The sequence below is a fragment of the Hordeum vulgare genome, chromosome 4H, assembly GCF_904849725.1.
Source record: "Hordeum vulgare subsp. vulgare chromosome 4H, MorexV3_pseudomolecules_assembly, whole genome shotgun sequence".
In the NCBI taxonomy this organism is placed as follows: Eukaryota; Viridiplantae; Streptophyta; class Magnoliopsida; order Poales; family Poaceae; genus Hordeum; species Hordeum vulgare.
This window is the reverse complement of record NC_058521.1, coordinates 259,558,594-259,571,339: the sequence shown is the minus strand read 5'-3', so window position 1 is coordinate 259,571,339 and position 12,746 is coordinate 259,558,594. Positions and strand designations below refer to the sequence as shown.

The following is a 12,746-nucleotide window of genomic DNA, read 5'->3' as shown; positions in this document are numbered from 1 at the left end:
ATAGGCAAAGGGGTCAGCAAGAGTGCTCTGTAGCAGGTTCACGAGTCGCATAGTGAACAGGGATCACCACTATCTATCTACCACAATGTCAGGGGCAGTAAATGCCTTGTTAGGCCCCCTAACCTGCATCAAGGTGGCATCGACACATACCCAGGTGTTTTGACACCTGGGCTTTGTGCTGGCGCATGAGGGATGCGTTGGAGCGGTGGCAGTCGGTGGCACTGTGGCAGGAAGGACACCTGGCAGGCAAAGGGAGCTTGCCGGCCTGGCGTCCTTGCCAGTGGCCTAACCCGTCTTCCCGACAAGGAGGGCTTGCCGGGGCCTTGGACGTCCTCCCGGCAAGGAGGGCTTGCCGGTGTCTTGCGTGTCTTCCCGACAAGGAGGCCTTGCCGGGGCCTTGCGTGTCTTCCCGGCAAGGAAGGCTTGCCGGGGCCTTGCGGCTTGGGCTTTTTCTTCACACCCTTGGAGGGGTGTGGCCTTGGTGAGCTTGGGTTATCTTTCCCGTCAGCCTTCTTCGCCTACTGCCGCCAAGGGTGTTGTCGGCGCCCGTGCAAAAGTCTGGGGCACAGGTGACCCCAGTCTTCGGTGCACCGAGAACACGTCTATCCTGAGGAAATTGTAAGCTTGTAAAATGTTGTTCTGTTTCTAACTCCCAATTAAGAAATATATCAGGAACATATCTACCATAAAATGTGGGAATATTCAATTTAAGTTTAGGTATAGGTCATGACCCCGTACCTGAGGGGTTGTGCTACCCTACCATTGTGATTGTATCTATGTGGACGACCCGATGCTTGCACTACTAGGAAAAGGGCTATAGATGATATAGACACTAGTGGCGCACCAGACAAGTAGTGCGCCACTACTATATAGTAGTGGCGCACCATGTGCAGGTGTGCCATTAGTGTGATGGACACTAATGGCGCACCACACACTCGGTGCGCCACTACTATATATTTTTTATTTTTTATTTTTTGCAAAACTACTAATGGCGCACCACCAGGTGGTGCACCATTAGTAACGAGGGTTACTAATGGCGCATCTGTAGGTGGTGCGCCACTACTATTTTTTTTTACAAAACTCCTAATGGCGCACCACTAGCTGGTGCGCCATTAGTAACCAGGGTTACTAATGGCGCACCAGCTGGTGGTGCGCCATTAGTAGTTTTGCAAAAAAAATAGTAATGACTCTCGACCGACCAAAACCCGACCCCCTCACGCTGACCGCAGCTAGTCGTCCCTGTCCTCTCTTCTCGCCGCCCGCCCCGCCTCCTCCCCTCCGCTAGGGTTCCCCGCACCGTCGCGCCGCCCCGCCCCGCTAGTGTTACTCGCACCGCCGCCGTCCCCTCGGCGTCGCGCCCCTCCCGAACCCGAGGCCTCTCCTCTCCCACTACACCCTCACCGCGGCGTCGCGCCCCTCCCGAACCCGAGGCCTCTCCTCTCCCACTACACCCTCTCCGCCCCATTCCGCACTGCCGTCCCTCCCGCTCCCGCGCCCTTCGCCGCCGCGGACGCGGCCGCGCACCCCGGAGGCCTCGCCTACCCCCGTAGCGTGCCGCTGCTGCCCTCCTCGTCTTCATGGACGCTCTCGCGCTCCGCCACGCCGTTCACCACCGCCACCGCCTTCCGCTCGAACCTCCACAGGGCTCGTGCCATTGTCGGCGGCGGTGCGCAGGCTTTGGCCGACGCGGTGCGGTGGGAGCCCAAGCGGGTCTACGGAGGCGAGGCCGCGGGTGCGGGTGGAGGTGAGAAGTTTCTGAATCTGCCCAATTTGGTGTCGATCGGGCGCATGGCGTCGGGGCCGCTCATTGGATGGCGAGTTCTTACATTCAGGTGTCACCATGTTGTCGAAGCGGATACATTATTATAGGTGCTTAAGTTTGATGTTGGGCTTCGTCCATCAAAATGCTACTACTGCTCTGGTGTTTACATTGTACTGCATTCAGTACTCACCGTGTTAATATAGGTACTTTGCTAACACTGTTTGTTGTTTTCTGTTCACTGTCACTGGTTTCAATTATTTACATGTGCTGTGATTCTTGTTGCAGGGAAAGAAAGGCTGTGGCTGAAGTTGCCAGTGGATCGTTCTAAGTTTGTTCCCGTAGCATTAAAGGTACGAATACTACACTAGCCATTGAAATCAGTTTGTCTGAACCTGGTGACAAGATATATGTAGTTCATTGAATTGATGATATGTCCCTAAAATATTTGTGCGGGAAGGATTCAAGTACCATCACGCGGAGGAGGCCTACTTGATACTGACATACTAGATCCCTGACAAGCCGTCTCTGCTCCCAGCGAACGCTTCTCATCAGGTCGGCGTCGGGGGCTTCATGATCAATGATCAAATGGAGGTAGCTCTTGTGCGCAAAGTGCTAGTAAAGGTTTCGGCCTGAAGGGATAATTGCTGAAGAATTTTGTGTGTCTAATGGCATTTCCCTGAACACCCCGACAGGTCCTAGTGGTGCAAGAGAAGTACCGCGACTGGGTGTTGGACGGTGTGTGGAAACTTCCCACGGGGTTCATTTAGGAGGTAAGGACGCACCGAAGGTCATGGGCGATGCAACCGTACCGTAGTACGTGATGCGTGTCGCTGGTACTGAAGCAATTGTTGTTCCTTTTGCAGTCAGAAGAAATATGCACGGGAGCCATCAGAGAGGTCTAGGAAGAAACAGGGGTAAGCAAAATTGTTTTCCTCTTGGAGTCCATTTTCTGGGACTATCTTGCAAGGATTAGTTCTGAATGTGTTGCTCTTGTGGTGTGATATGTGCAGGTTGACACAAGTGCTCAGAGCCGCAAGTTCTAAACCTGAAGGTTTGGGTTGCATCTGTTTCTTTTAGGGCAAGAGGACTACAGCAGGCTGAGCCTGCTGAGCTACAGAGGAGCCTGGACCAGATCCTGTCGTAGCTCTACTACCACAAGGTCGTCGGCGTCGCACACTTCCTGCTCTCGGTCGAGGGCAATGCCGCCAAGCCCACCGTCGCCGGCGTCCTCGAGTCTATCCTCATGCGTTCCTCGCCTCATCAGATTTCCAAAAATTCACTAGTACCAATCTGACTCTGCTTGTCTGTTCTGAGTCTGTGTCTCTCTGTCTCTGTTTACTAGAAACTGCAGCATTTGATATCCTTTTGGGGAAAGGCTACAATGGACCCTCCAAATATTCTCTGCTTACTGCACATTTCATTTTTGTAGAGATTATGCCTGAAGCACCGGGTGTCTGAAGTATCTCAAGCTGATCTTCAGAACGGTGAGGACCAGGCCTACAGGAAGATTATGCCTGAACCATTTGTCATTTCTCCTTTGGCCCCGTCTATTCTTGTCCCATCTCTTTGCTACACAATTTTTTAGATTGCAAGTTTCTCCATGTACTAGTGCTGGCTATTCTAAGGAAATTGCTTGTTCGCATCGTTAGATAATGCTAGTTGGTACTTTTACCCAAACCGAATGTTTCTGAACTTTTTCTATGGTTGTGCTCAACTTATCCCATGACTGTAAAAAAAAGTGTAGCACGCCGAAGCACAGTAAGAGGATGTGATAAGAAAATTGTTCAGTTATTTTCTGCTCGTACAATTTATGCCCAGTTTCTTCTATTTATCTTGTGATAATGTGACTTGGAAAGTATAAATGTTATCATTTCCTTTTAATTCAACATTCAAGTCATCCTTACTTGCAGATAACGGAAACCTCCATAGGTCAAGCACTATGCCGGGGGTGATCAAGGATACTGAGATAACTACTGAAACTACGGGTCCATCAAATCTGGAAAGGTCAAAAACTGAGAGGCGCAAACAAAGTAACCCAACTGATGATCCTGCTAAACAATTATTGGATGATAAGATTTCCATAAGGAAAAAGGTGTGTATACCTGGCCCTCTTATCTTCCTTGGTATGATGAAATGTAGCTTCTTCTTGACGCGGTCCATGTGCTGGTTATGTAAATGTAGGAGGTATTGAATTGTTAATTATGTTAGCTTCTGTATGAACATTGTCATTAATATGTTTGGGAGATAGTTTTTATATGTAATTACATCTCTATAGAAGTTGGAGCTGATGAAATTGCAAGTTCTTTAGTGGGTTGGAACAACATAGTATATACAAATTTGTAAGTTTTGACATACTGCAGTGCATTGCATGGAAGCTTGAAACATGGCCAGATTTACTAATTTGTGTCTGGTGCTGGATTTTTCTCTCTTCTAATCTTCTGCAAATTTAACTTCACACCGCTCAAAATGTTAAATCGAATAGCTACAGTGAAGGATGATGGAAATGTGGTTGTTAATGTACCGAGTACACTAGAAGCGACTCCAATTGACGTTGGAGCAGTGGATGGCTATGAGGATGTTGTAGTTGAAGAATCATTTTGTAGTCAGCCGCTCATCTCTTAACTAGCATAAGTGATTCAAGGCCTAGGGGTGTTCCACGATGGGCAACCTTGTCAGTTCAGTCTAGTGTAAGATTTATATATGTGGAAACAACAGAGACCTTGACTCGCAGTTTGTAAACATGTCTTTAAAACACAAGGATATATTGTTAACTATGATATCATGATAATCTTTTGATTGAATATTTTCAATACGCACATAAGATTTTAACAACTTGATCTGGTTCCACTTTCTTGACAAATTTGTGCAAAATGTTTTCAGGTACTCAACCTATTGATGCACATGGACATGATGACTCTCTAGCGTTTATGGACCAACCAACCTGTAATCATGGTCCTTATTGTATTGTAGACCATTTGGTGTTTCGAGTGTTTTGGAGCTTGCACTTTGTGCATGTAGATACAAACTTGTGTGTTCTGAACCATCTGATGTCTCTCATAGTAACCAATAGTCCTTATCTTTTTGTGACTTGTGTGTTCTAGATGATTGTTAAGATGGTCAAAACTATGCTTCCTCTAGGTTAATTTGTTTGTCAACTTGTGTTCAATGTATGTGCATGTTTATAAACATATTTTCATTGTGGTGTAATATGTGTTTATCGTGAACCTTCTTGTGGGTGTGAGGATAATAATTGAATATTTTTAGAGCTGGTAGTATAACCTGTGGCGCACCATGAGCTATACTAATGGCACACCTGGGAGGCATACTAATGACGCACTTGGGAGGCATACTAATGGCGCACCTCGGAGGCATACTAATGGCGCACCTCGGAGGCATACTAATGGCGCACATGGGAGGCATACTAATGGCGCACCTGGGAGACATACTAATGGCACACCTGGGAGGCATACTAATGGCGCACCTGGGAGGCATACTAATGGCGCACCATGAGCTATACTAATGGCGCACTGTGTGGTGCGCCATTAGTATACCAGATACTAATGGCGCACCTGTGGTGCGCCATTAGTAAAAAATTCTAATGGCGTGATGCTAGTGGCGCACCTATAGTGCGCCATTAGTAGCCAAAACAGGTGCGCCACTAGCAGGCCTTTTCCTAGTAGTGTTGTGGTGGTGGTGGTTGTTCCTGGTGCTGATTTGGAGCAACCTCTCACTCATCATTGTAGTCACCATCGTAATCCGCATTCTCAACAACAGTAGCAGCAATAGCCACAGAAGCTGCAACAGTAGTAATGACACCAAAATTATAGCGTTGGTCGAGAGGCACACATTGCACTCGTCCCACGAAATTCGGGCCTTCCTGATGTTGTTGTTGTTGTTGTCGTTGGAGAGGGATGTTAGCTTCAGCGGGTGGTGGTAGACGTGCAAGCACCTCACTAAATTTAGCATCAAGCTTGGTATCAACCGTCTTCTCAAAGCCATCTAGCTTGTCCATGGCCTCTCAAAGGATGGTCACGAAGTCTTGTACCTGGTCAATCATCATTTGCTGAAATTTATCATTGAGATAATTGTTGGTCATGCCCTCCCAGTTGATCTCGTTAGCTTGTGATCCTAACATGGTTAGTAACAATAGGAACACGCAAGAATATAAAACTACAGCCTACTAGGAAGTGGTGGTAGTTGTGTTGGTATGTCACAAATCCGTCAAGCAAATATCAACTTCTTACTAGTTCTTACCTAGCAGCACGCGGTGATCGGCAACAGTTGTAGTCGAAACTCTCAAAGCTTGGATAAAGAGACTGCCATATGTTGTCAAACACACGAGTTAGACGTATTGGAGCTAGGAAGGCTTATAATATAGTAGCACAATGGGTCAGAAATAATCAATTCAGAGATGCACAATTGAAAGACGCTTAACTATGGTACCGTGCTGGTCCTAGGCTAGACCATACAAGAGACGCGAGCCAAGAACACCAACAAAATCACGATACTACATGTAATTAAAGGAAGAGCACACTCTGATTTATTTTACTGAAACCTACTTGGGTAAGGAAACACACAACTGAAAACAGAAAGATCTTGAAATCAAACCTAATAAGTGAAGAATTTGGATTAGAGGCAGATATGGCATGGTGATATATGGCAATGATGATGATGGTGGTGGGTGATGGTATATGGCAGCAATGATGATGGTGGTGGGTGGAAGCAAAGTCGAAGATGGTGTGGTGGCGGCATGATAACTTGTGAATAGAACTCGAAACTCTATAGGACTAGACCCTAAGACCAGCAACTTAACCTGACGATGCAACCACAAGTTCAACAAAGCAAAACACCGAACATAAAATTGCAAAAGGCTCAGATTGCTTCAGAAAGGATGATCTAACCCTAATGTTTTGTGGCCTTTTCCGTGGACTATAGGTATCAAGAACAGTTCGATCTAAACTCCGTAAAACTAGTCAAATATCACCGAGCAACGTGGATATGTGATACCAATTGATAGAGGATGAGTTGTCCCTGTCTTTTAATGAGATGGTGGCTATCATTTTTGGTGAAATAGAATCTGACGATCCGACTACGAACGCGTGAGGATGTCACACCTTAGAAATCACCAAACTAACTCCGATAGGTTATTGACCATGTCGGAGCATGATGAACCTGACCTAATGGTGCCTTCCCTGCCCCTAGCCTCCACCCCGCAACAAGGGGATAGGTGGGACCTTTCCGCCTTCAGCTCGGGGGAGGAAGATGACGAGTAAGTGCCGACCCCGTGTGGTCTTGCTCATGATTCTTGTTTGCTCCCTCTTGACCCGTGTGTCATGTTGTGGTTGTAGGGTCGAGGAGACCTTTGCATAGAGGATGGCGAGATGGCGGGTCGGTCGTCCGGTGTCGGAGGCGCGGCAAGCACCACGCCTGAGCGGGCCGCCATGCGTGAGATGGAGATCATAGACCTCGACTCCACGCCCAGCCCCGTGCGAGAAACTCCTTCGAGTGCACAATGGACAGCAAGAGCGATACGATCGGAGCCTCAACCTCCACCCCCGCACAGGGAGGGGCGGAATACCTGGAGGTTGCGCGCGAGGGATCGACCCCTGAGGGGAGTCCTCCCGTGGCGGACCGTGCCGTAGAGACCGCTTTGGCTGATGACGCGCTGGCGAGGAGGACCCTCGACGAGGAGGTGTCTACGGAGTTCGTTGCCGAAGGAAGCGAGGCGCCTTCCCAGCGGGAGTCCATTGGTAAGGTCTCCTACCGCTACAAATGCATGCTTTCATCCGTGCGCCTTTGTTTCGTTCTTCGTTTTTGTCTTCTTGAACTTCTTCTCGGTCAAGTTGTTCTTGTCTTTGCCTTAAGATCCGGTGGCTCTAGAGGACCTCGGCACCGACATTGATGTCGAGGATATTGCCAAGGAGGCGACCGAGGAGGCTAGCCCCATCACAACGGAGGAGGAGCACGCACGTCGTGTCCCAGGGACACCGGCAAGCAGGTCCTCAAGGGGATGGCCCAGGACATGGCGGCCGGCGTCAGAGGCGTCCCTATTGCCGGGGTGCCAGGGGTGAACATGTCCTTTCTTCTCCGTGCCACCCACGTGAGCGCTGCTAGCTCATCATCGACGACGAAGCCACCCTTGAGCCAGTACATTTGGGTGGATGACTTGGAGTTCGTGAGCTTCCCCGGTGACGCCGTCTTCAAGGAGTTCTCTAAGGGGCGACCATAGATGAGGCAATCTCCACTCCCGAAGGGAGGTGACTGATGAGGACATCAATACCATTGCTACACCCACAGCACCAGCTGCTATACATACTGGACCAGTTACTAGAGCTCGTGCACGCCAATTGAATTACCAGGTACTTTCGTTTATTGGGAATACTTCTAATGTTCATGAACATATGATGCTGCCTAAGTTAGATACTTTTGTTGTTCTCATGAATGAAGGACCTAGCATGGACAAGAAGGATATCCGTTGGAGCGGGATGAAGCATGGCAAACAAGGGGCACGCGCGGGAGAGAACAATGGAGCTTCCCTTGGTGATTTCCGCACTTTAAAGCCACCATAAGGAGAGCATGAAGACTTTGGACGAAATATTCAAGACCCCACTTTATTAATTTCGTCCATAGGCTATTATAGGTGTTGCGCCACCTTATTTTTGGGCCAGGTCCATGTAATTTCGAAATACCATAATATAGGCTTTTTTTAGAGTCCGTATGTGTGGGGAAACCGAGACTAGGGCTGTTTTCGGAACCCTTCCCCAAGGGTTACGAAATTGCCTCTCTTTTCCCTCATATATACAGCCCTTAGGGCACCGTTTAGACTTGGGTTTTGTTTAGATTTCAAGTTCGCCATAGCTGCAACTTCGCGTTCTTCGTTTGTGTTCTACGACCAGACAAAGACGTCACAGAACCCCACCTTCATCAATAAAGCTTTTCTCTTATATTCGCAATATCCTGATTGCAATCTTGGTTTCTTGCTTGTTCTTCGTTTGCGTGCAGGAAACAGACCCTCGTGGTCAGGTTGATCGTGCTCCGGCGTGATCAATAACCTCTCGGAGTTGGTTTAGCGATTGCTAAGGCGCGACGTCCTCACACGTTCGTAGTCGGATCGTCAAAGTCTACTCCATCTAAACGATATCCACGATCTCATCGAAAGACAGGGACAACTTCGCCTCTATCAGTGACCGTTGACCCATTCGGCTGGAGCGACGAGAACAAGGAGCATTCCTTCTTGGTGTCCATGGGAAAGGACTTCCGGCAGCTACAGGTGCACTCTGCCAACCTCTTGGAGAAGGTGGAACACCGAGAAGACCTCCTTGCTGCCGCTGAAGAGAGATTCCGAGCGCTCCACACCGAAAGCAATTGTGGTTCACCGTGACCTGCAAGGAGCTCAGCGAGGAGCTAGTCGTGCTCAACTTGGTCGAGGCTGACCTCGTATTCGGTGGGTCGATGGCGATAAGAACTGACAGGAGATTGACGAGGAGATCTGCTTGAACCGTCGGGAAGAAGAGCTCGTGACCCGAGAGAAATATCTCACCGACAAGCTCGGAGTTGAGTTGGGCAAGAAGGTCCAGGCCCTGGACCTAGAGCACAAGGCCGCACTCGCTCGAGGTGGCCGCAAACGATGTTGACGCCGCTCGGCTCGCCAAGGCTTGGCTAGAGGACAAGGTGCACCGGCTGGTGCAGGACCTTGCTTCATCTGGACGAATGTTCTCAGAGCTGGAAGAGAGCGCCTAGAAGGACGGCCAAGCCTTGGCGGACTCGCAGGCCGTGCTAGTGGGCATGATCAAGGACGTGGAGGCCTCCACGGCCACCAGCTTCGATTTTCTCGCAAGGGTGACCGCCCAGGAGGGGAGCCTCAAGAGAGCCCAAGCTAGAGAGTGCAACCTTCTTGAGGAGCACAAGACGGAGAGGGCCTTGGTCGCCTCCGATGCATGTTCGAGGGGAACATTCTCTTGTGGACGATGCAGCTTGTCGACCTTGTCGAGAAACTCTCCACCCAACGGACGAAGATGGCCTACAGGAGATTGTCTTCCCCAGCGACGGCCTAGAGGCGGTGAACGCGAGGTTGTCCCTCTTCTTCGGGAAGCTCGTAGGTGCCATTGCAAAGTACGAGGTGGAGCGGGCAGACGACTTTCTGAAGGGTTGTCGCGAGCTGTGCCGCGGAGCTCTCCGCAAAGTTCTGGCGAAAGTTGCCTACCACAACCCTGGCATCGACTTGTCCAAAACCATGTCCAAGCTGCTGAAAGGATTTGACACCAGCGAGCTCGACGCGCTCGTTGCCCCTATCTCTTCCAAAACTGGCTCTATGACCATAAATTACTAAGTTCATGTTCCTGCAACATTTATGTAAAGGGGCGTTGCCCGGGGTCAAGGTCACGAACTTATTTTCGTTCGAAATGTACTTCATTTTATCAGCATGTGTGCCTCTTTCCTTTTGGCGCAATCTTAGATTTGTATGCTTGTTTGATCCCTACGCTGTCGGGAAAACGACACCTATGGGAATCTACGAGAGTCCCTTGATCGTTCGACGGAGGGAGAGAGGTGGCACCAAGAGCGGAACTAGCTATCAACACCGGCAAGGTCGTTTTACCGAGGTTCGGGCCGCTGGGCGTGTAAAACCCTACTCCTGTTTTGTTTGTATTGGGTGCTTGTTGTAGGGTTATTTGCTACAGTAATTTAGCTGGTGATTAAAGAGTCTAACCCCAAAAAGTCCAACCCCTAGAAATGAGCTTTGGGCCTCCTTTTATAGGCAAAGGGGTCACCAACAGTGTGCTCATGGGTTGTATAGTGAACAGGGTTCACTGCTTATCTTCCTACTGTGGTGTCAAGGGCAGTAAATGCATTGTCTGGCCCTGACCTGCATCAAGCTGGCTTCGACACGTGCCCGGCTGTGTTGACAACCGGGCTTGGTGCTGGCGCATGAGGGATGCGCTCGAGCGGTGGCGGTCGGCGACACTGTGGCAGGAGGGACACCTGGCGGGCGAAGGGAGCCCGCCGGCCTGGCGTCCTTGCCTGCAGCCTAGCTCGTCCTTTCGGCAAAGAGGGCTTTCCGGGGCCTTGGACATCTTCCCGGCAAGGAGGACTTGTTGGGGCCTTGCAAGTCCTCCCGGCAAGGAGGGCTTGCCCGGGCCTTGTGAGTCTTCCCGGCAAGGAGGGCTTGCCGGGGCCTCGTAGCCTGGGCTGGCTATTCATACCTTTGGTGGGGTGTAGTCCTGGCGAGCCTGGGGTTTAACTTCCCGTCGGTTCTCTCAGTGTACTGCCGCCAAGTGTGCTGCTGGTGCATGTGCGCAAGTGTGGGGCACAGGAGACCCTAGTCTCTAGTGCACCGACGTACGCCTTGCTAGAAATGCTCATCGGTGCGCACATCTTGTCCATGGTCATATTTTTGGGACGGATCCCCAGTAGCTCTTGGGGATGCCATTGCCGGTGAGTCCACCATGTGGTCCCTGGCGCGGCTATTCAAGACATTGAGCGGTCTCAAAACATCCAACGAACGCAGGGACAGTTCAGCAAGGGTCTCTCGCGTGCAGGTCTTTATATACAAACAACGATTTTGCTTCAAGGGAAGATCGCCAAAAAGTTTCAAAAATAGTTTTTATCATTTTGTTTTGGGAAGCGATCATTCCACAACCGTACATGTCACTACGATTCTCCTCCCGGGTAAGATCTGTACACGGGTTTCCCTGTCTCCCTTTAAGGGAGACGGATGGAAGGAAGGAAAAAAGGAGGGTGCTCGGGATGATAACAGAAAATAACTACGACATCCGTGCAACACACATAGGATTAAGCGTGCACTTTTAACGAAAAGTTGTGGGATACTTAGCTTTACATATGGGGTGCACCCCCATCGCGTTCCTTTCTAGTAAGGATTGCACGCCTTGGGTGGAGACTTCGTACGAAGGGGGTTGCCGGAAGGTCTGACACCCGCGCCCTTCTTGTTTGATGCTTGACTGGGCACTCGTTTTTGTGCGAGTCTGAAATCTATGTGCCATCCCTGGTTGTCAGGCGGCCTGTGCCAGGCCTAATGACCTGCACCATCTAGGAAGGCGTCAGCGGCCTTATACCTCTTTCCCTCGGTGGTAGAAGTCTCAGGTGAGTCATCGACGGGCGTGCTTTGCTCAACAATGCGCTTCCCAGATTCGTCACGAGGCTTGCCGAAGGTCTTGGGCCTGCTTTTGGCACGAGCAGGTGCCTTGTCGGTGGATGATGTGACTACCTCTCGGTAGATCTTGTCGATGCAAAGGAATGTGTCTTTCTTGTGTGCATGGATGGCGATGATGCTCATCGGCCTTCTCATCTTGAGCGTGTTGTAGGCACGGTGACACGCCGTCATGAACTTAGGCAATGCGGTTCAGCCCTGGATTTCGTGGTAAGGTGACCTTCTTTGTCCTAAAGTTGAGCTCTCTACTGAATGTGACCGGAAGGGTTATCTTGCCATTCGGCTGAAATACCCCCCCCCGGTCCACTCGCTCTCTGGATCGGGGATTTGCAGCCTCTGGGTTACATCAGGCGACATCAAGTTCCGGACGGCCTCACTGTTGACCAACATCTTCGTGACCCTAAGGTTGCGCACCATTGGTGAGACCAACAGCGGAACGCACCCGAGCGCGGTGATGCGATCACGGTGGTCCTCGGTGCCAAAAATGATGGGAGTGTTGGACCACCTAAGAGATTTCCTTCTACTGCTGTTGGCTCTGTCGCGTTGACTTCGCAGACCCTTTGCTTAAGTTGCATGTGGGAGGAGTGCAAATATGCGCCTCCTTAAACACACATAGCATCTATATCCTTCTGGAACTCGTGCCTGCCGGATTGCTCTCCATCCTCATCATCATCACTACCAGACTGGTTGTCTCGGCCCCTAGCGGCTTCTCTTTCTGCTGGTTATCCTTGCCGTGACGGCCACCTCAACCATCACTGTTCTTCTTGTCGGACCCACGAACACCGTCTTGGCCATTCTCCTTGTCACGCCTTTCGTACT

General features: G+C 50.2%; 1 long non-coding RNA gene across 1 annotated transcript; it reads left to right on the top strand.

Moving 5' to 3' along the window:
• The first annotated feature begins 3,529 nt into the window (after positions 1-3,529).
• LOC123446366 lies at positions 3,530-4,917 on the top strand. The gene is made up of 2 exons (XR_006631334.1): positions 3,530-3,854; positions 4,643-4,917. It is a non-coding gene; the product is annotated as an uncharacterized LOC123446366 (long non-coding RNA).
• Positions 4,918-12,746: the final 7,829 nt, after the last annotated feature.